This window comes from Meles meles, chromosome 3 (genome assembly GCF_922984935.1).
Source record: "Meles meles chromosome 3, mMelMel3.1 paternal haplotype, whole genome shotgun sequence".
In the NCBI taxonomy this organism is placed as follows: Eukaryota; Metazoa; Chordata; class Mammalia; order Carnivora; family Mustelidae; genus Meles; species Meles meles.
The window spans coordinates 24,993,969-25,014,994 of NC_060068.1; positions in this window are offsets into that span (position 1 = coordinate 24,993,969).

The following is a 21,026-nucleotide window of genomic DNA, read 5'->3' on the forward strand; positions in this document are numbered from 1 at the left end:
GATATGTCTTCAAAGGCAAAGGAAACAAAAGAGAAAATCAATTTTTGGGACTTCCTCAAGATCAAAAGCTACTGCACAGCAAAGGAAACAGTCAACAAAACAAAGAGGCAACCCACGGAATGGGAGAAGATATTTGCAAATGACAGTACAGACAAAGGCCTGATATCCAGGATCTATAAAGACCTCCTCAAACTCAACACAAAAAAACAGATAATAATGTCAAAAAATGGGCAGAAAACATGAAGAGACACTTCTCCAATGAAGACATACAAATGGCTATCAGACACATGAAAAAATGCTCATCATCACTAGTCATCAGGGAGATTCAAATTAAAACCACATTGAGATACCAGTTAGAATGGCCAAAATTAGCAAGACAGGAAACAACGTGTGTTGGAGAGGATGTGGAGAAAGGGGAACCCTCTTACACTGTTGGTGGGAATGCAAGTTAGTGCAGCCACTTTGGAGAACAGTGTGCAGATTCCTCAAGAAATTAAAAATAGAGCTTCCCTATGACACTGCAATTGCACTGCTGGGTATTTACCCCAAAGATACAGATGTAGTGAAAAGATGGGCCATCTGTACCCCAATGTTTATAACAGCAATGGCCATGGTCGCCAAACTGTGGAAAGAACCAAGATGCCCTTCAATGGACGAATGGATAAGGAAGATGTGGTCCATATACACTATGGAGAATTATACCTCCATCAGAAAGGATGAATACCAAATTTTGCATCAACATAGATGGGACTGGAAGAGATTATGCTGAGTGAAATAAGTCTAGCAGAGAGAGTCAATTTTCATATGGTTTCACTTATTTGTGGAGCATAACAAATGACATGGAGGACCTAGGGAGATGGAGAGGAGAAGGGTGCTGAGGGAAATTGGAAGTAGAGGTGAGCCATGAGAGACTATGGACTCTGAAAAACAACCTGAGGGTTCTGAAGGGGTCGGGGGTAGGAGGTTGGGGGAATCAAGTGGTGGGTATTGGGAAGGGCACGTATTGCATGGGGCACTGGATGGGGTGCAAAAACAATGAATGCTGTTATGCTGAAAAGAAATTAAAAAAAAAATATTGAGATACGACCTTACACCAGTTAGAATGGCCAAAATTAACAAGACATAATAAACAAAGACAAAATAAATAAATAAATAAAAATAATAACATAAACGACGTGTGCTGGAGAGGATGTGCAGAAAGGGGAACGCTCTTACACTGTTGATGGGAATGCAAGTTGGTGGCCACTTTGGAAAACAGTGTAGATATTCCTTAAGAAATTAAAATTAGAACTTCCCTATGACCCCACAATTGCACTACTGGGTATTTACCCCAAAGATACAGATGTAGTGAAAAGAAGGGCCATGTACCCCAATGTTCATAGCAGCAATGGCCACAGTCTCCATCCTGTGCCCTTCAACAAGACGCCCTTCAACAAGATGCCCTTCAACAGACGAATGGGTAAGGAAGATGTGGTCCATATACACTATAGAGTATTCTCCCTCCATCAGAAAGGATGAATACCCATCTTTTGTATCAACAAGGATGGGACTGGAAGAGACTATGCTGAGTGAAATAAGTCAAGCAGAGAGAGTCAATTATCATATGGTTTCACTTATTTGTGGAGCATAAGGAATAATGGAGGACATGGGGAGCTGGAGAGAAAGGAGTTGGGGGAAATTGGAGGGAGAGATGAACCATGAGAGACTATGGACTATGAAAAACAATCTGAGGGTTTTGAAGGGGCGGGGACTGGAGGTTGGATGAGCCTGGTGGTGGGTATTATGGAGGGCACATATTGCATGGAGCACTGGGTGTAGTGCATAAACAATGAATTCTGGAACACTGAAGAGAAATTTAAAAATAAATAAAAATTTAAAAAAGAAAAGGTACTGTTAGCCAGGATTTCTCCATTTCACATATTTATTTATTTAAAGATTTTATCTATTTATTTGAGAGAGAGAGATACACAGCAAGAGAGTGAACACAAGCAGGGAGAGTGGGAGAAGCAGGCTTTCCATGGAGCAGGGAGCCCAATGCCAGGCTTGAATCCAGGACCCTGGGATCATGAGCTGAAGGCAGGTGCCCAGCTGACTGAGCCACTCAGGCGCTCCAGGATTTCTCCATTTTAAAGTTACATTTTTCCTTTCCATATCCTATTCTTATTTTTTGTTTTAATGAAGATATTTATTCATTTATTTGAGAGATGGGGAGGGGCAAAGGAAGAAGAAAAAGGAGACAGAGAAGTCAACCCACGCTTAGTGTAAAGCCTGTTGCAGAGCTTGAGCCAATTACCCTGAGATCATGACCTGAGCAGAAACTGAGGGTCAGATGCTCAACTGACTCAGACACCCAGGAGCTCCTCCATATCTTATTTTTAAAAGTGAACAACACTCAAAAGGATAAGGGCATAAGCTCCACCTTCAGGAGATGAGTATCTCCATATTTATTATTTGAGATTCTGTAAGGAATTTTTGTCCCTTCCCTATTTATGTGTTAAACCATTTATCAGTATGGTCTCATGTAAATATATTTTAAACTTTGTGCTATCTTCCAACACCATGTTATTTATTTGTTGTGTAAAATCCAGGGGTAAGATTGCTTGTTTTTGTAAGTCCTTCTTTAACTTAATAAAAAAAATGCAAAATTGCCTTTGAAAGTGTTGTGCCATTTTGCATTCCCTCCTTGGCCATCATGTAGTATTGCTGGTTATTTGGATTTTAGTCATTCTGACAGACGTGTTGTGGTGTGTTATATAATTTAAATTTGATTTGTATTACTCAAACTGCTAACAGGTTTGACAACCATTTAATTGCTTTTGAGTAAAGTTCCAGACCCAGTCTTCTATTATATCTATATATGCTAATTATTTATACTCAGAGATTTTATATGTTTTATGCATAAGTTCTTCATCAGCTATGTGCTTTACAAATGTATTATCTCATTCTATGGCTTCAAATTATATTCTCTTAATTCTGACTTTTTAAAAACATCTTTAGAGGTGTATAATTGAACTATTATGAAATTCACTTACATAATGTGTACAATCAAATTATTGTAGTATATTCAGAGTCATACAATAATCACCACAATGTTAGTACATTTTTACCATTGGAAAAATGTTAGTACATTTTTACCATTTGGAAAAAAGAAACTGATACTGAATAACAGTCAAAGTCCATCTTCCCTTTGCCCAGACACAGACCATCACTAATCAAAATTCTTGTCAATGAAATCATACAATACAAGCTTTTTTTTTAGTTCTCTTACTTAGCATGTGTTCGAGGCTCGTGTATGTTGTAGCATAAATCAGTATTTCATTCCTTTTTATTGTCAAGTAATATTTCATTGTGTCATACACCAAAGTTTGTTTATACAGTCATCACATTATGAGTATTTGGCTTCTCCTTTGTGTATATTATCCATAATTTTCTATGACAATCATATATTTTCATTGCTCTTGGATGTTAAAGAATGAAAATACTGGATGAAATGGTCACTCTATTTCTAACATTTTATGGAGTTTATGGAGTGACACACAATTTTTCAAAGGGGCCACACCATTTTCCAGTTCCACCAGCACTTTATAAGGGTTACAATTACTTTACATTTTTGAAACACTTATTGTCTGTTATTTTTATCTTAGAAATCCTAATGGGTATGGAGAAGCATTTCATTGTGGCTTTGACTTGCATTTTCCTACTCCTGGTGATGGATGTTAAGCACCTTTTCAATGCTTCTCTTACCATTGTATATTTTCCTTAGAGAAATGCCTACTTAAATCTTTGGACCATTTTAATGGGGCTCTTCAGCTTTATTATTTTTTCTAGATGTAATAGAAACAATTGACAGATACAATGATATATGTTTAAAGTGGACAATGTGATCATTTAATAAATATATACACTAAGAAATAATCACCAAGATGAAGATAATTAACATAACCATCATCTCACAAGTTAAATATTTTGTGGCTGTGGATGAAAATGCTTAATGTATCAGCAAGTCACTCTCTTAGTCCCAGCAACTTCAAGTACTCAATGCCATATTAACTGTACATTGTTGTCAGAGCTTGTTCATCTTTTTTTTAAGATTTTATTTATTTATCTGACAGACAGAAATCACAAATGGGCAGAGAGGCAGGCAGAGAGAGCGGGAAGGCAGACTCCCTGCCAAGCAGAGAGCCCAATGCGGGGCTCAATCCCAAAACCCCGGGATCCTGACCTGAGCCAAAGGCAGAGGCTTTAACCCACTGAGCCACCCAGGTGCCCCAGAGCTTGTTCATCTTAAGTGAACGTTGGTACCTCTCTGTTTTCTCCTCCACCCATCTCTTACAGCCATCTTATATATATATTTTCTCTTTATCAAATCAGCTTTAAAGAACCTACTGATACTAAACAGTTTGTTTCTCTCCATCTGGCTTATTTCACAAAGCATAATGCCTTATACTTTAATCTATGTTGTCAGAAATGACAGGATTTTCTTTTTTAATTGCTTAATAGTGTGTGTAAACACATTTTTTAATCCATTCTTATGTTGAAGGACACTTGGGTTGTTTCCATTTTGACTAGTGTGAAAAATGCTGCAATGAACATGAGAGTGCAGATATATCTGTGAGATGCTGATTTTGTTTCCCTTGGAAAATACCAAGCGTGGGATTGCTTGATCACATATTAGTTCCAATTTTAATATTTTGAAGAACCTACATGGCTTACACACACTGGTTTTACCAATTTACATTTCTACCAACAGTACACAAGTGTTGACTTATCTCAATATCCATCAACAATGAACATTTTAGCAAGTATGAGGAAATATCTGTTTGAAATTTTGATTTGCAATTTCCTGATAGTGATATTTAGGAGGCGGGCTGAGTGGCTCAGTCAGTTAACTGTCTGCCTTCAGCTCAGGTCATGATCCCAGAGTCCTGGGATCAAGTCCCACATTGAGTTTCATGATCAAGAGGGAATCTGCTTCTCCCTCTCCCTCTGCTGCACCGCCCAGCTCATGCTAGTCTCTCTCTTGCTCTCTCTCAAATAAATAAATACAATTTTAAAATATCTATTGAAATTCTTTGCCCATCCATAATTGGAATATTTGTTTTTGTTTTGCTCTTGAGCTGAATATTTTCCTTATGTATGTTGAATAATAATTTATCATTGAGTTTGATTTGCCTTTTCCTGATAATGAATGATATTGAGTATCTTTTTGTGTCTGTTGACAATCTATATATGTCTTCTTTGGAATAATGTCTATTCATGTTTTCTGCCTATGTTTAAATTGGATTATTCCATTTTTGGGGTGTTGAGTTTTATGGTTTTTATATTTTGGATAATAAGACTTTGTAAGATATGTCATTTGCAAATCTTCCCATCCCACTGGTTGCATTTTAGTTTTCTTGACTGTTTCCGTCACTGTGTAAAGCTTTTTATCTTGATGAAGTCCCAATAGTTCATTTTTTTGTTTTGTTTTGTTTTGTTTCCCTTGCCTCTGGAGATGTATCTAGAAAGAAGTTGCTATGGCCAATGTCAAAGAGGTTACTGCCTCTGTTCTTCTTCAGGATTTTGATGGATTTCCATCTCACATTTAGGTCTTTAGTGCATTTTGAGTTTCTTTGTGTGTGTGTGTAAGAAAGTGGTTCAGTTTCATTCTTTTGCATAGTGCAGTCTAGTTTTCCCAGCAGTATTTGTTGAAGAAACTATCCTTTTTCCAATTTGATTTTTTTTTTTTTTTGGAAGATTACTTGACCTTATAGGTGTGGGTTCATTTCTGGGTATTCCATTCTGCTCTATTGATCTATTTATCTGTTTTTTGTGCCAGTACCAACTGTTTAGATTACCACAACTTTGTAATATAACTTGTAGTCCATAATTGTGATGCCTCCAGCTTTGCTTTTCTTTTTCAGGATTACTTTGGCTATACAGGGTCTTCTGTGGTTCAATACACATTTTAGGATTGTTTGTTCTAACCCTATGAAAAACGCTGATGCTATTTTGATAGGGATTGCATTAAGTGTGTAGATTACTTTGGATAGTATAGACATTTTAACAATATTTGTTCTTCCAGTCCAGGAGAATAGAATATCTTTCCATTTATTTGCATCCTCTCTACTTTCCTTCATCAGTATTTTGTAGTTTTCAGTGTATAGGTTTCATTGCTTTGTTAAGTTGATTCCTAGATATCTTATGGCTTTTCATGCAATTGCAAATGGGACTGGTTCCTTGATGTCTCTTTCAGAAGCTTGTTATTGTTGTATCAAAATGCAACAGATTCCTGCTGTTAATTTTGTATCTTGTGACTTTACTGAATTTGTGTATCAGTTCTAGCTATTTTTTGGTAGTTTTTCTATATAGAGTATTATGTCATGTACTAATAGTGAAAATTTGACTTCTTCCTTGCTGATTTGGATTACTTTTATTTCTTCATGTGCTCTGGTTGCTGAAGCTAGGGCTTCCAGTACCAGTAGTAACAGTGAACATCCCTGTCTTGTTCCTGACTCTGGACGGAAAGTTCTTGTTCTTTGCCTGTTGAGGATGATATTAGCTGTGAATTTTTCATATGTGGCCTTTATTGTGTTGAGTTATGTTTCCTCTATCCCTTCTTTGTTGAGAGATTTTATCAAGAATGGATGCTTTATTTGTCAAATACTTCTTCTGGATCTATGGATCTATTGAAAGGATCATATGGTTCTCCACCTTTCTTTTATTAATCTGGTGTATCACATTGATTGATTTGCAGATGCTGAACCACTCTTACAATCCAGGAATAAATCCAACTTGGTCATGATGCATGACTCTTTTAATGTACTGTTGGATTCAATTTTCTTTTTTTTAATTATATTTTATTTTTTCAGTGCTCCAAAATTCATTGTTTATGCACCATGACCATTTCTCCATGCAATATGTGCCCTCCCTAATACCCACCACCAGGCTCACCTATCCCCCACCTCCCTCCCCTCCAAAACTGTCAGTTTGTTTCTCAGAGTCCACAGTTTCTCAAGCATTATCTCCCTCTCCAATTTCCCCCAATTCACTTTTCCTTTCCTTCTCCTAATATCCTCCATGTTATTCCTTATGCTCCACAACTAAGTGAAACCATATAATAATTGACTCTCTCTGTTTGACTTATTTCACTCAGCATAATTTCCTCCTGTCCCATCCATGTTGATATGAAAGTTGGGTATTCATCCTTTCTGATGGAGACATTCAATTTTCTTTTCTTTCTTTTTTGTTTTCTTAGTTGACCCATTCATTCTTTAGTAGTATGTCATTTAACCTCCACATATTGGTGATCTTTCCAATTTTTTTTTTCTTGTGTTTGACTTCTAGTCTCGTAATGTCCATGGGCAGTTGAAAAGAATGTGTATTTTGCTGCTTTAAGATGAAAAGTTCTGAATATATCTGTTAATCATCTAGTCCAGTGTGTCATTCAAAGCCATTGTTTCCTTGTTGATTTTTTGTTTAGATGATCTGTCCGTTGATGTAAGTGGGGTGTTAAAGTCCCCTACTATTTTTGTATTATTGCGGTCCTTTATATTTGTTATTAATTGATTTATATATTTGGGTGCTCTGATGTTGGGGACACAAGTATTTATAATTGTTAGATCTTCTTGATGGGTAGCCCCTTTTATTATGATGTAGTGCTCTTGTTAGATAGTCCCTTTTATTATGATATAGTGCTCTTCCTACATAGAGACTTTGGGTTTTTTTTTTTAAGCATTTATTTTTTCTTTCTTTCTTTTTTCTTTTTGGTCAGAGTACACACACAAGCAGGGGGAGAAGCAGACTCCCCTCTGAGCAAAGAGCCCCATGTGGGACTAAATTGCCGGACCCTGTGATCATGACCTGAGCTGAAAGCAGATGGTTAACTGACTGAGCCACCCAGGTGCCCCACAATCTTTGGTTTAAAATCTAATTTGTCTGATATAGGTATTGTTATTCTGGCTTTCTTTTGTTGTCCATTTGCATGATAAGTGTTTCTCCACCCCCTCACTTTCAGTCTTCAGATGTCTTGAGGTCTAATATGACTCTCTTATAGGCAGCACATATATGAGTCTTGTTTTCTTATTGATTTTGACACCCTGTGTCTTTTGATTGAAGGGTTTAGTCCATTTACATTTAGAGTAATTATTGATAGATATGTATTTAGTGTCATTGTATTACTTGTTTTGTTGTTGCTTCTGGATATTTCTGTATTCCTTTCTGGTCTTTGTTACTTTTGGTCTTTAATTTAATTCAAAGAGTCCCCTTTAATATTTCTTGCAGGGGTGGTTTAGTGGTAATGATCTCTTTAGGTGTTTGTTTGTCTGGGAAATTATGTCTTCTGTTCTGAGTGACAACCTTCCTTGATAAGGTACTCTTGACTACAGAGTTTTTCCCACTCAGAACACTGAGCATATAAACCACTCCCTTCTGGCTTGTCACATTTCTATTGAGAGATCATCTGTGTCTAGCATTATGGATCTTCCCTTGTAAGTTAGGGTCTTCTTTTGTCCTGCTGTTTTTTTTTTTAAAGATTTTATTTATTTATTTGACAGAGAGAGATCACAAGTAGATAGAGAGGCAGGCAGAGAGAGAGAGAGGGAAGCAGGCTCCCTGCTGAGCACAGAGCCCGATGCGGGACTTGATCCCAGGACCCCGAGATCATGACCTGAGCCGAAGGCAGCGGCTCAACCCACTGAGCCACCCAGGCGCCCCGTGTCCTGCTGTTTTTAAGATTTTTTTCTTTATTGCTATACTTCACTATTTATTTATTTATTTATTTATGAAGATTGTATTCATTTATTTGACAGAAAGAGAGAGAGAGATATCACAAGTAGGCAGAGAGGCAGGTGGGGGGGTGGGGGAGAGAAGGCTCCCCGCCAATCAGAGAGCCTGATGTGGGGCTTGATCCCAGTATCCAAGATCATGACCTGAGCTGAAGGCAGAGATTCAGCCCACTGAGCCACCCACTAGCCCCTATTTCACAAATTTAAATACAATATATCTCCTTTCTTAATTTTTAAGGGAGTTCCCTGTGCCTCCTAGATTAGGATATATGTTTCCTTACTCATAGTAGGGAAGTTTTCAGTTATGATTTCCTTAAATAAAGTGTCTACCCCCTTTTTCTCTCTTCTTCTTCTGGGACTACTGTAACACGAATGTTATTACATTGATGTAACATTACATCCCTTAATCTATTCTCATGATCCATAGTTCTTTCTTTCTTTTGTGCAGCTTCTTATTTTCCATTATCTTCTCTTCTCTATCACTTATTCTTTCTCTTCCTTATTTCAGCCTTGTGTTCATTGCATCAGGTCTGTTCTAATTTCAGTTATTGTATTTTTTTTATTTCTGGCTATTTTTAACTCTTTTATCTCTGCTATAAAGTCCTACCCTGAAGTCTTCCATTCTTTTCTCAAGCTCAGCTCGTATTCTCGTGATTATCGTTTTCAATTCTCCAATAAGCATGTTACTTATATCTGTTTCACTTGGCTCTTTGGCCACAATCTTATTTCTTGTTTCATTTGGAATGAATTCCTGACCTTGGCATTTTGTCTATGTCTCTGTGTTCTCTGTGTTAGAAAAGCCTGTTATGTTTTCTGCTCTTGAGAGAAATGCCTTTATGAAGTGGAGGTCATATATAGTCCAGGACCTACATTTCAAAGATGCCTCTGGCGTGTGCTTCATGCATTGTGCTACAGTGTTTTTGTTATTTTGTCCTTCAGATCTTTCATCTGTGGAGGCTCTCCTTGCCTGCAGTGGGCATTGTTTGAACATTGGCCAGAATATAGCTAGTTTTCACTAGATGCACTCTGATCTGCTCCTTAAATGAGACCTGACACCACTTCCATGAGAAATGAAGCCCTACAGAACTCTTTGGTTGGGACATGTGGGGTGTGTGTGTGTGTGTGTGTGTGTGTGTGTGTGTGTGTTGGGGTTGGGGTTTCACCTTGAGCCATAATTTAACACAGGTCACTGCTCTGTGAGTGAGGTCCCCACAGGATCCAGGGAGATCCCTGCTGGAAAAGCTCAGGGATCTGCATGGTTTGGAGATTCCAGGTAGAGCTGTGTGCCAGAGACAAGAGACAGAGATGCTTGGTCACAGGCTGGGTGAGTGTGGAGCACAACCAGAGGACAGGGAGATGGGAGTGATTGACAGCTTTTCTCTGAGGGCACACTGAGGAGTGGAGCCCCAAGCTCTAGACTACTCTGGGCCAGAGATTGGGAGGCCACTCTTTTCATTCCTGTCCTCTGAAACTCTATGGAAAGCATTTAAGGAACAAAAGCTCCTGAAAACAAACATTCAAGGAAAAAAAGCTACTGAAAGCAAACCCAAGGGGATTGCTTAGCCTGGTCCCTGGTAAGGGCCCAGGGTGCAATTCTGCTTCAGGCAAAGACAGTTGAGAATCACGACAACAGGCCCCTCCCTCAGAAGATCAATAAGAAACCCAACAAAGAGAAAGTTCACTTACCAAGGAGAACAGCAGAATTCAAAAGGAGAAGAAAGCAATTCATGGAATTCAAGGCTTTCTCCACATGATTCCGTAGCCTTGCAAAGTTAATAAACTTTTATATTTGTATTTTTTCTACTGTTTTTTTTTTAGCTTTTACCCTTTTCATTTTTAACATTTTTAACTAGTTTATCTTAACAATATCATTCATAAAAAAAAATCTTTTTGGGGGCGCCTGGTGGCTCAGTGGGTTAAGCCTTTACCTTCGGCTCAGATCATGATCTCAGGATCCTGGGATCGAGCCACGCATTGGGCTCTTGCTCAGAAGGGAGCCTGCTTGCCTGCTTCCTCCTCTCCTCTGCTTGCCTCTCTGCCTGCTTGTGATCTCTCTGTCAAATAAATAAATAAAATCTTTAAAAAAAATCTTTTTTGAAACTTCATTATTATAGTCTTATTCTATCCTTCATTGCGTCTAACTTTATTTTTGTATACACATAGGGTATTCTCTTCTAAAAAATTTGGGGTACAATTTGTACTAATAGATCAAAATACACCCTAAATCTAGCACTGGGCTTGCTCCAGCCTGAGAAAATTCTCTCCGCTTTCTTTTTCTTTATTCTCCCAACCAACTTGTTTTATCAAATCCTTTTTTAGAAATTAAAAAAAATGTTTTCATCTTTATAGTCATTCTCCATCCCTTCATTGTGTTTAACCTTACATATATTTTTCATTATATAAAATTTTGGGAGGTAATTTCTTCTAAGAGACCAAAATACTCCCAAAATTAAATGGGTGACCCTGTTCTAGTCACCAGTCATATATATATAAGAAAGAATATATATATTCTTTCTTATATTTTTTACTTTATTTTCTTTCTTAAATTATTTTTTATGAACTTTTTACCCCCTTTCTCCCCCCCCCCCAGAATTTGGGGTCTCTTCTGATTTGGTTAAAGCACATTTTCCTGGGGTCTTTGCCACACTTTTAGTATTTTATTTGCTCCTTCATATACTCTTAACTGGACAAAGTGACAAGGCAGAAAAATTCACCACCACACACACACACAAAAAAAAAAAAAGAAGAAGAAGAAAGGCAATACCGAAGGCTAGGGACCTAATCAGTACAGACATTGGTAATATGTCAGATCTAGAGTTCAGAATGACAATTCTCAAGATTCTAGCCAGGCTCAAAAAAGGTATGGAAGATATTAGAGAAATGCTGTCTGGAGAAATAAAAGTCCTTTCTGGAGAACTTAAAGAACTAAAATCTAACCAAGTTGAAATAAAAAAAACTACTAATGAGGTGCAATCAAAACTGGAGTCTCTTGCTGCTAGGACAAGTGAGACAGAAGAAAGAATTGGTGATACAGAAGACCAAATGACAGAGAATAAAGAAGCTGAGCAAAAGAGAGACAAACAACTACTGGGCCACAAGGGGAGAATTTGAGAGATAAGTGATACCATAAGACAAAACAATATTAGAACAATTGGGATTCCAGAAGAAGAAGAAAGAGAGAGGGGAGCAGAAGGTATATTGGAGAGAATTATTGGAGAGAATTTCCCTAATATGGCAAAGGGAACAAACATCAAAATCCAGGAGGTGCAGAGAACCCCCCTCAAAGTCAACAAGAATAGGTCCACACCCCGTCATCTAATAGTAAAATTTAAAAGTCTTAGCAACAAAGAGAAAATCCTAAAAGCATCCCGGGACAAGAAGTCTGTAACATACAATGGTAAAAATATTAGATTGGCGGTGGACTTATCCACAGAGACCTGGCAGGCCAGCAAGGACTGGCCTGATATATTCAGAGCACTAAATGAGAAAATCATGCAGCCAAGAATACTATATCCAGCTGGGCTATCTTTGAAAATAGAATGAGAGATAAAAAGCTTCCAGGACAAGCAAACACTGAAAGAATTTGCAAACACCAAACCTGTTCTACAGGAAACATGGAAAGGGGTCCTCTAAGCAGAGAGAGAACCTAAAAGTAGTAGATCAGAAAGGAACAGAGACAATATACAGTAACAGTCACCTTACAGGCAATACAGTTGCACTAAATTCATATCTCTCAATAGATACCCTGAATGTAAATGGGCTAAATGCCCCAATCAAAAGACACAGGGTATCAGAATGGATAAAAAAACAAAACCCATCAATATGCTGCCTACGAGAAACTCATTTTAGACCCAAAGACACCTCCAGATTCAAAGTGAGGGGCTGGAAAACAATTTACCATGCTAATGGACACCCAAAGAAAGCTGGGGTGGCAATCCTTAGATCAATTAGATTTTAAGCCAAAGACTATAATAAGAGGTGAGGAAGGACACTATCCAACAAGAAGATCTAACAATTTTAAATACCTATGCCCCTAACATGGGAGCAGCCAACTATATCAACCAATTATTAACAAAATCAAAGAAACACATCGACAATAATACAATAATAGTAGGGGACTTTAACACTCCCCTCACTGAAATGGACAGGTCATCCAAGCAAAAGATCAACAAGGAAGTAAAGGCCTTAAATGACACAGTGGACCAGATAGACATCACAGATATGTTCAGAACATTCCATCCCAAAGCAACAGAATACACATTCTTCTCTAGTGTGCATGGAACATTCTCCAGAACAGATCACATCCTGGGTCATAAATCAGGTCTCCACCGGTATCAAAAGATTGGGATCATTCCCTGCATATTTTCAGACCACAATGCTCTGAAGCTAGAACTCAATCACAAGAGGAAATTTGGAAAGAACCCACATACATGGAGACTAAACAGCATTCAGGAAATCATAGGAGAATCAAAAAAATTCATGGAAACTAATGATAATGAAAACACAAAGGTTCAAAATCTGTGGGACACAGCAAAGGCAGTCCTGAGAAGAAAATATATAGAGATACAAGCCTTTCTCAAGAAACAAGAAAGGTCTCAAAACCACAACCCAACCCTCCACCTAAAGGAGTTAGAGAAAAACAACAAAGAAAGCTTAAACCCAGCAGGAGAAGAGAAATCATAAAGATCAGAGCAGAAATAAATGAAATAGAAACAAACAAACAAACAAACAAAACAACAACAACAACAACAACAAAAAACCAATAGAACAAATCAACGAAACTTGGAACTGGTTCTTTGCAAGAATTAATAAGATTGATAAACCCCTGGCCAGACTTATCAAAAAGAAAAGAGAAAGGACCCAAATAAATAAAATCATGAATGAAAGAGGAGAGATCACAACCAACACCAAAGAAATACAAACAAGTATAAGAACATATTACAAGCAACTCTACGCCAGCATATTTGACAATCTGGAAGAAATGGATGCATTCCTAGAGGCATATAAACTACCACAAGAGAACCAGGCAGAAATAGAAAACCGGAACAGACCCATAACCAGTAAGGAGATTGAAACAGTCATCAAAAATCTCCAAAGAAAGAAAAGCCCAAGTCCAGATGGCTTCCCAGGAGAATTCTACCAGACATTTAAAGAAGAATTCATTCCTATTCTCCTGAAACTGTTCCAAAAAAAAAAAAAAAAAAAAAAAAATGGAAGGAAAACTTCCAAACTCATTTTATGAGGCCAGCATCACCTTGATCCCAAAACCAGACAAGGATCCCATTGAAAAAGAGAATTACAGACCAACAGCCTTGATGAACACAGACACGAAAATTCTCACCAAAATACTAGCCAATAGGATCCAACAGTACATTAAAAGGATTATTCACCATGACCAAGTGGGATTTATTCCAGGGCTGCAAGCTTGGTTCAACATCCACAAATCAATTAATGTGATACAATACATTAATAAAAGAAAGAACAAGAACCATATGATACTCTCAGTAGATGCTGAAAAAAGCATTTGACAAAGTGCAGAATCCCTTCCTGACCAAAACGCTTCAAAGTGTAGGGATAGAGGGCACATACCTCAATACTATCAAAGCCATCTATGAAAAACCCACCACAAATATCATCCTCAATGGAGAAAAACTGAGAGCTTTTCCATTAAGGTCAGGAACATGGCAGGGATGTCCATTATCACCACTGCTATTCAACAAAGTATTAGAAGTCCTAGCCTCAGCAGTCAGACAAGAAAAAGAAATTAAAGGCATCCAAATCAGCAAGGAAGTAGTCAAACTATCACTCTTTGCAGATGATATGATACTATATGTGGAAATCCCAAAAGACTCCACTCCAAATCTGCTAGAACTCATATAGCAATTCAGTAAAGTGTCAGGATGTAAAATCAGTGCACAGAAATCAGTTGCATTTCTTTACACCAACAACAGGACAGAAAAAAAGAGAAATTAAAGAGTCAATCCCATTTATAATTGCACTCAAAACCAGAAGATACCTAGGAATAAACTTAACCAAAGAGGCTAAGAATCTATACTCAGAAAACTATAAAGTACTCATGAAAGAAATTGAGGAAGACACAAAGAAATGGGAAAATGTTCCATGCTCCTGGATTGGAAGAACAAATATTGTGAAAACGTCTGTACTACCTAAAGCAATCTACACATTTAATGCAGTCCCTATCAAAATCCCACCCCTTGTTTTCAAAGAAATGGAACAAATAATCCTAAAATTCACATGGAACCAGAAAAGACCTCGAATAGCCAAAGGAATATTGAAAAAGAAAGCCAAAGTTGGTGGCATCACAATTCCGGACTTCAAGCTCTATTACAAAGCTGTCATCATCAAGACAGTATGGTACTGGCACAAAAACAGACACATAGATCAATGGAACAGAATAGAGAGCCCAGAAATAGACCCTCAAATCTATGGTCAGCTAATCTTCGACAAAGCAGGAAAGAATGTCCAATGGAACAAAGACAGCCTCTTCAACAAATGGTGTTGGGAAAATTGGACAGCCACATGCAGAAAAATGGAATTGGACCATTTCCTTACACCACACGAAAATAGACTCAAAATGGATGAAAGACCTCAATGTGAGAAAGGAATCCATCCAAATCCTTGAGGAGAACACATGCAGCAACCTCTTGGACCTCAGCTACAGCAACTTCTTCCTAGGAACATCGCCAAAGGCAAGGGAAGCACGGGCAAAAATGGACTATTGGGACTTCATCAAGATCAAAAGCTTCTGCACAGCAAAGGAAACAGTTAACAAAACCAAAAGACAACTGACAGAATGGGAGAAGCTATTGGCAAACCACATATCAGATAAAGGACTAGTATCCAAAATCTATAAAGAGCTTAGCAAACTCAACACCCAAAGAACAAATAATCCAATCGAGAAATGGGCAGAGGACATGAACAGACATTTCTGCAAAGAAGGCATCCATATGGCCAATAGACACATGAAAAAGTGCTCCACATCACTTGGCATCAGGGAAATACGAATCAAAACCACAATGAGATACCACCCCACACCAGTCAGAATGGCTAAAATTAACAAGCCAGGAAATGACAGATGCTGGCGAGGATGCGGAGAAAGGGGAACCCTCCCACACTGTTGGTGGGAATGCAAGCTGGTGCAACCACTCTGGAAAACAGCATGGGGGTTCCTCAATAAGTTGAAAATAGAGCTACCCTTTGACCCAGCAACTGCACTACTGGGTATTTACCCTAAAGATACAAACATAGTGATCCGAAGGGGCGCGTGCACCCGGATGTTTATAGCAGCAATGTTCACAATAGCCAAACTATGGAAAGAACCTAGATGTCCATCAACAGATGAATGGATAAAGAAGGAGTGGTATATATACACAATGGAATACTATGCAGCCATCAAAAGAAATGAAATCTTACCATTCGGGATGATGTGGATGGAACTAGAGGGTATTATGCTTAGGGGAATAAGTCAATTGGAGAAAGATAACTGTCATATGATCTCCCTGATATGAGGAAGTGGAGATGCAATGGGGGGGTTCTGGGGGCTAGGAAGGGAGGGAGACAAATCATAAGATACTTTTAATGTCACAAAACAAACAGGGTGGCTGTGGGGATTGGGGTGGGGAGAGGGTGGTGTGGTTATTGACATTGGGAGGGTACCTTTACTTCTGCGGCTAATCATACTTTATATGTTTATAAAAAAATAAAAATAATGAATTTTTAAAAAGGGAAAAAAAAATGTTTGGTAGAATTTACCTGAACTTTTGTTTCATGTTGACTGATACAATTTCATTGCTGGTAATAGATATGTACAATTTTTCTATGTGTTCCTTATCAGTTTGGGTAGATAAAATTTTTCCAGAAATTTATCCATTTATTTTAGTTTGTCCAATTTGCTGGCATATAATTTTTAAAAATATTCTCTTATTCTTCATTTTCTGTTGCATTTTTTATTTCTCCTCTTTCATTCTTTATTTGATTTATTTGAGTAATACTTATCATCTATTCATCCATCTATCTATCATCTATCTTCCTATCTATCATTTCTCTCTCTTTTTTTATGAGTCTTGTCTTGCTAAAGATTTATCAATTTTGTTGATCTTTTCAAGGAACCAGCTCCTAGTTTTCTTGATCTGCACTTTTTTTCTTCTTTCTTTCTTTTTCTTTCTTTCATTTTTTTGGTCTCTATTTCATTCATTTCTGCTCTAATATTTATTATTTCTTTCTTTCTCCTGCCTTAACTTTGTTGTTTTCTCTATTTTTAACTTTTTTCCCCCTTGTTCCTTTAGATGTAAAGTAAGATTGTTTATTTGAGATTTTTGTTGTTTTTGAAGTAGGTTTGTATTGTTATAATCTTTCATCTTAGAAGAGCTTTTGTTGCAGCCCAAATTGTTGTGAGTTGTTTATTACTTGTCTCCTTGCATATTTTGTTTCACTGAACTGTTCATTATTTAGTAGCACATTATTTTTTAACTGATTTTTTTAAAAAGGTTTTATTTACATATTTGAGAGAGAGAGAACACACAAGCAAGGAGAAGGGCAGAGGGAGAATGAGAAGCAGGCTCCCTGCTGAGCAGGGAACCTTTCTCAGGGCTCCATCCCAGGAGCCTGGGATCAGGACCTGAGCTGAAAGCAGATGCTTAACCAGCTGAGCCACCCTGGTACCCCAAGTAGCACATTATTTAACCTCTATGTTTTTATGTCCTTTCCAGATTTTTTCTTGTGATTTATTTTCAGTTTCTTACTGCTGTGGTCAGAGAGGGTACATGACATTATTTCAGTCTTTTTGAATTTATTGAGACTTGTTTTGTGGCATAACTTGTGATCTATTCTGGAGAATGTTCCATGTGCACCTGAAAAAAATGTATGTTCTGCTGTTTTAGGATGAAATTTTCTGAATATATCTGTTAGATCCTTCTGGTTCAATATGTCACTCAAAGCCACAGTTTCCTTATTGTTTTTTTTTTTTTTTTTTTTTCTGGATGATTTATCCATTGATGTAAGTGGGCATTTAAGACCATTACTACTATTGTATTATTATTTATTTCATCCTTTATGTTTGTTATTTGTTGGCTTGGTATTTGGATGTTCCTACGTTGGGTGCATAAATATTAACAACTGTTATATCTTATAGAATTTCTGTCTTTATGATTATGTAGTGTTCTTCTTTGTCTCTTGTTACAGTCTTTGTTTTAGTATATTTTGTCTAATATAAGCATTGTTACCCCAGCTTTCTTTTTGCTTTAATTTACATAGCAAATGTTTTCCATTCCTTTTCTTTCAATATGCAGGTGTCATTAGGTCTTAAATGAGTCTCTAGTAGGAAGCATATAAATCAATCTCGTTTTTGTATCCACTCAGTAACCCTACATCTTTTGATTGGAGCATTTAGTCCATTTCATTTCAAAGTAATTATTGGTAGATATATACTTACTGTCATCTTGTTCTTTGTTTTAGTTATTTTTGTAGATTTACTCTTTTCATTTCTTCTCTTGCTCTCTTCTCTTATAATTTGCTTTATTTTATGATATGCTTGGATTTTTTTCCTCTCTTTTTTAATATCTATCACAAGTTTTTGATTTTTGGTTACTCTTAGGTGGATGTATAACATTTTATGTACATAGCAGTCTGTATTGAGTTGTTAATCACTTAATGTTTGTTTGTAAAGATTTTATTTATTTATTTTACAGAGAAAGACACAGTGAGAGAAGGAACACAAGCAGGGGGAGTGGGAGAGGGAGAAGCAGGCTTCCACTGAGCAGGGAGCTTGGTGTAGGACTCAATCCCAGGACACTGGGATCATCACTTGAGCCAATGGCAGATGCCTGATGATGGAGCCACCCAGGTGCTCTGATAATCACTTAATGTTTGAACTCATTCAAGAAGTTCTAATTTTTTGCTTTCCCCAACACATTTCATGTGTATATCATTCTTTACATCTTCTTCTTCTGTGAATTCTTTGACTAATTTTTTAAAAGATTTTTAAGTAATCTTTACACCCAACACAGAGCTCAAACTCATAAACCTGAGGCCAGGAGTCACATGTTCCACCAAGTGAAGTAGCTAGACCTCCTTGACTAGTTTTTAATAGATACAATTTATTATTGCTTTTGTGCTTTAACCTCTGTACCAGTTTTAAAGAATTTAATCTTCTACTAATTTTATTATGTTTTTATTTACCTGTGAATTTTTTTCCCTTTATTAAATTTCATACACCAGATTATGACTTTTTCTTTCCAAAGAATTCCCTTCAACATTTCTTGTAAGGATGATTTAATGGTGATGTAAATTCATTTGATTTTTGTTTGTCCTGAAAATTTTTGTTTCTCTTTTTTAAAATTTAATTTTATTTTTTCAGTGTTCCAAGATTCATTGTTTATGCATCAAACCCAGTGATCCATGCAATATGTTCCTTTCTTAATACCCACCACCAGGCTCACCCATTCCCTCACCCCCTTCACTTCCAAAACCCTCAGTTTGTTTCTCAGAGTCCACAGTCTTTCATACTTCATCTCCCCCTCTGGTTTACCCCAATTCACTTTTCCTTTCCTTCTCCTAATGTCTTCTATGTTATTCCTTATTCTCCACAAGTAAGTGAAACCATATGAAAATTGGCTTTCTCTCCTTGACTTATTTAACTCAGAATAATCTCCTCCAAACCCACGCATGTGGATACAAAAGTTGGGTATTCATCCTTTCTGGTGGCTGCATAATATTCCATTGTATATATGGCCCATATCTTTTTTTTTGTAATTTAATTTAATTTTTTTCAGTGTCCTAAGATTTGTTGTTTATTCACCGTACCCAGTGCTCTATAAAATACATGCCCTCTTTAATACCCATCACCAGGCTCACCCAACCTCCCAATCACCCTCCCTCCAAAACCCTCAGTTTCTTTCTCAGAGTCCACAGTTTCTCATGGGTCATCTTCCCCTCTGATTTCACCCCAACTGGCCAACTCCCAATGTCCTCCATGTTATTCCTTATATTCCACAAGTAAGTGAAACCATATGATCATTGACTCTCTCTGCTTGACTTATTTTACTCAATGTAATCTCCTTCAGTCATGACCATGTTGATACAAAGGTTGGGTATTCATCCTTTCTGATGGAGACATAATATTCCATTGTATATATGGACCATATCTTCTTTATACATGATCTGTTGATGGACATCTAGGTTCTTTCCATAGTTTGGCCATTATGGACATCACTCCTATGAACACTCGGGTGCCTATACCCCTTCAGATCACTGCATTTGTATCTTTAGGGTAAATACCCAGTAGTTCAATTGCTGCATTGTAGGGTAGCTCTACTCTCAACTTCTCGAGGAAACTCCATACTGTTTTCCAGAGTGACTGCACCAACTTTCATTTCCTCAAAAGTGTAGGAAGGTTCGCCTTTCTCTGCATCCTCACCAACATCTATCATTTCCTGACTTTTTAAATTTATTTTTTTTAATTTAATTTCAGTGTATGAGAATACATTGTTTATGTATCACACCCTGTGTTCCATGCAATACATGCCCTCCATAATACCCACCACCAGGCTCACCCAACCTCCCACCCCTGCCCCTCCAAAAACCATCAGGTTGTTTTTCAGAGTACACAGTTTCTCATGATTCGTCTTCCCCTCCAATTTCCCCCAACTCCCTTCTCCCCTCCATCTCCCCATGTCCTCTGTGTTACTTCTTATGCTCCACAAATAAGTGAAACCATATGATAATTGACATTCTCTACTTGACTTATTTCACTCAGCATAATTTCCTCCAGTCCTGTCCATGTTGATACAAAAGTTGGGTATTCATCCTGTCTGATGGAGGCATAATACTCCATTGCATATATGGACCATATCTTCTTTATCCTTTCATCTGTTGAAGGGCATTCTCGGTTCTTTCCACAGTTTGGTGATCATGGCCATTGCTGCTATGAACATTGGCTTCTGCCCATTTTTTGACATGATTATCTGTTCTGTGTGTGTTGAGTTTGAGGAGTTCTTTGTAGATCCTGGTTATCAGCCTTTTGTCTATACTGCCATTTGTAAATATCTTCTCCCATTCCATGGGTTGCCTTTTTGTTTTGTTGACTGTTTCCTTTGCTGTGCAGAAGCTTTTGATCTTGAAGTCCCAAAAATTCATTTTTGTTTTTGTTTCCTTTGCCTTTGGAGACATATCTTGAAAGAAGTTGCTGTGGCCGATATCAAAGAGGTTACTGCCTATGTTCTTCTCTAGGATTCTGATGGATTC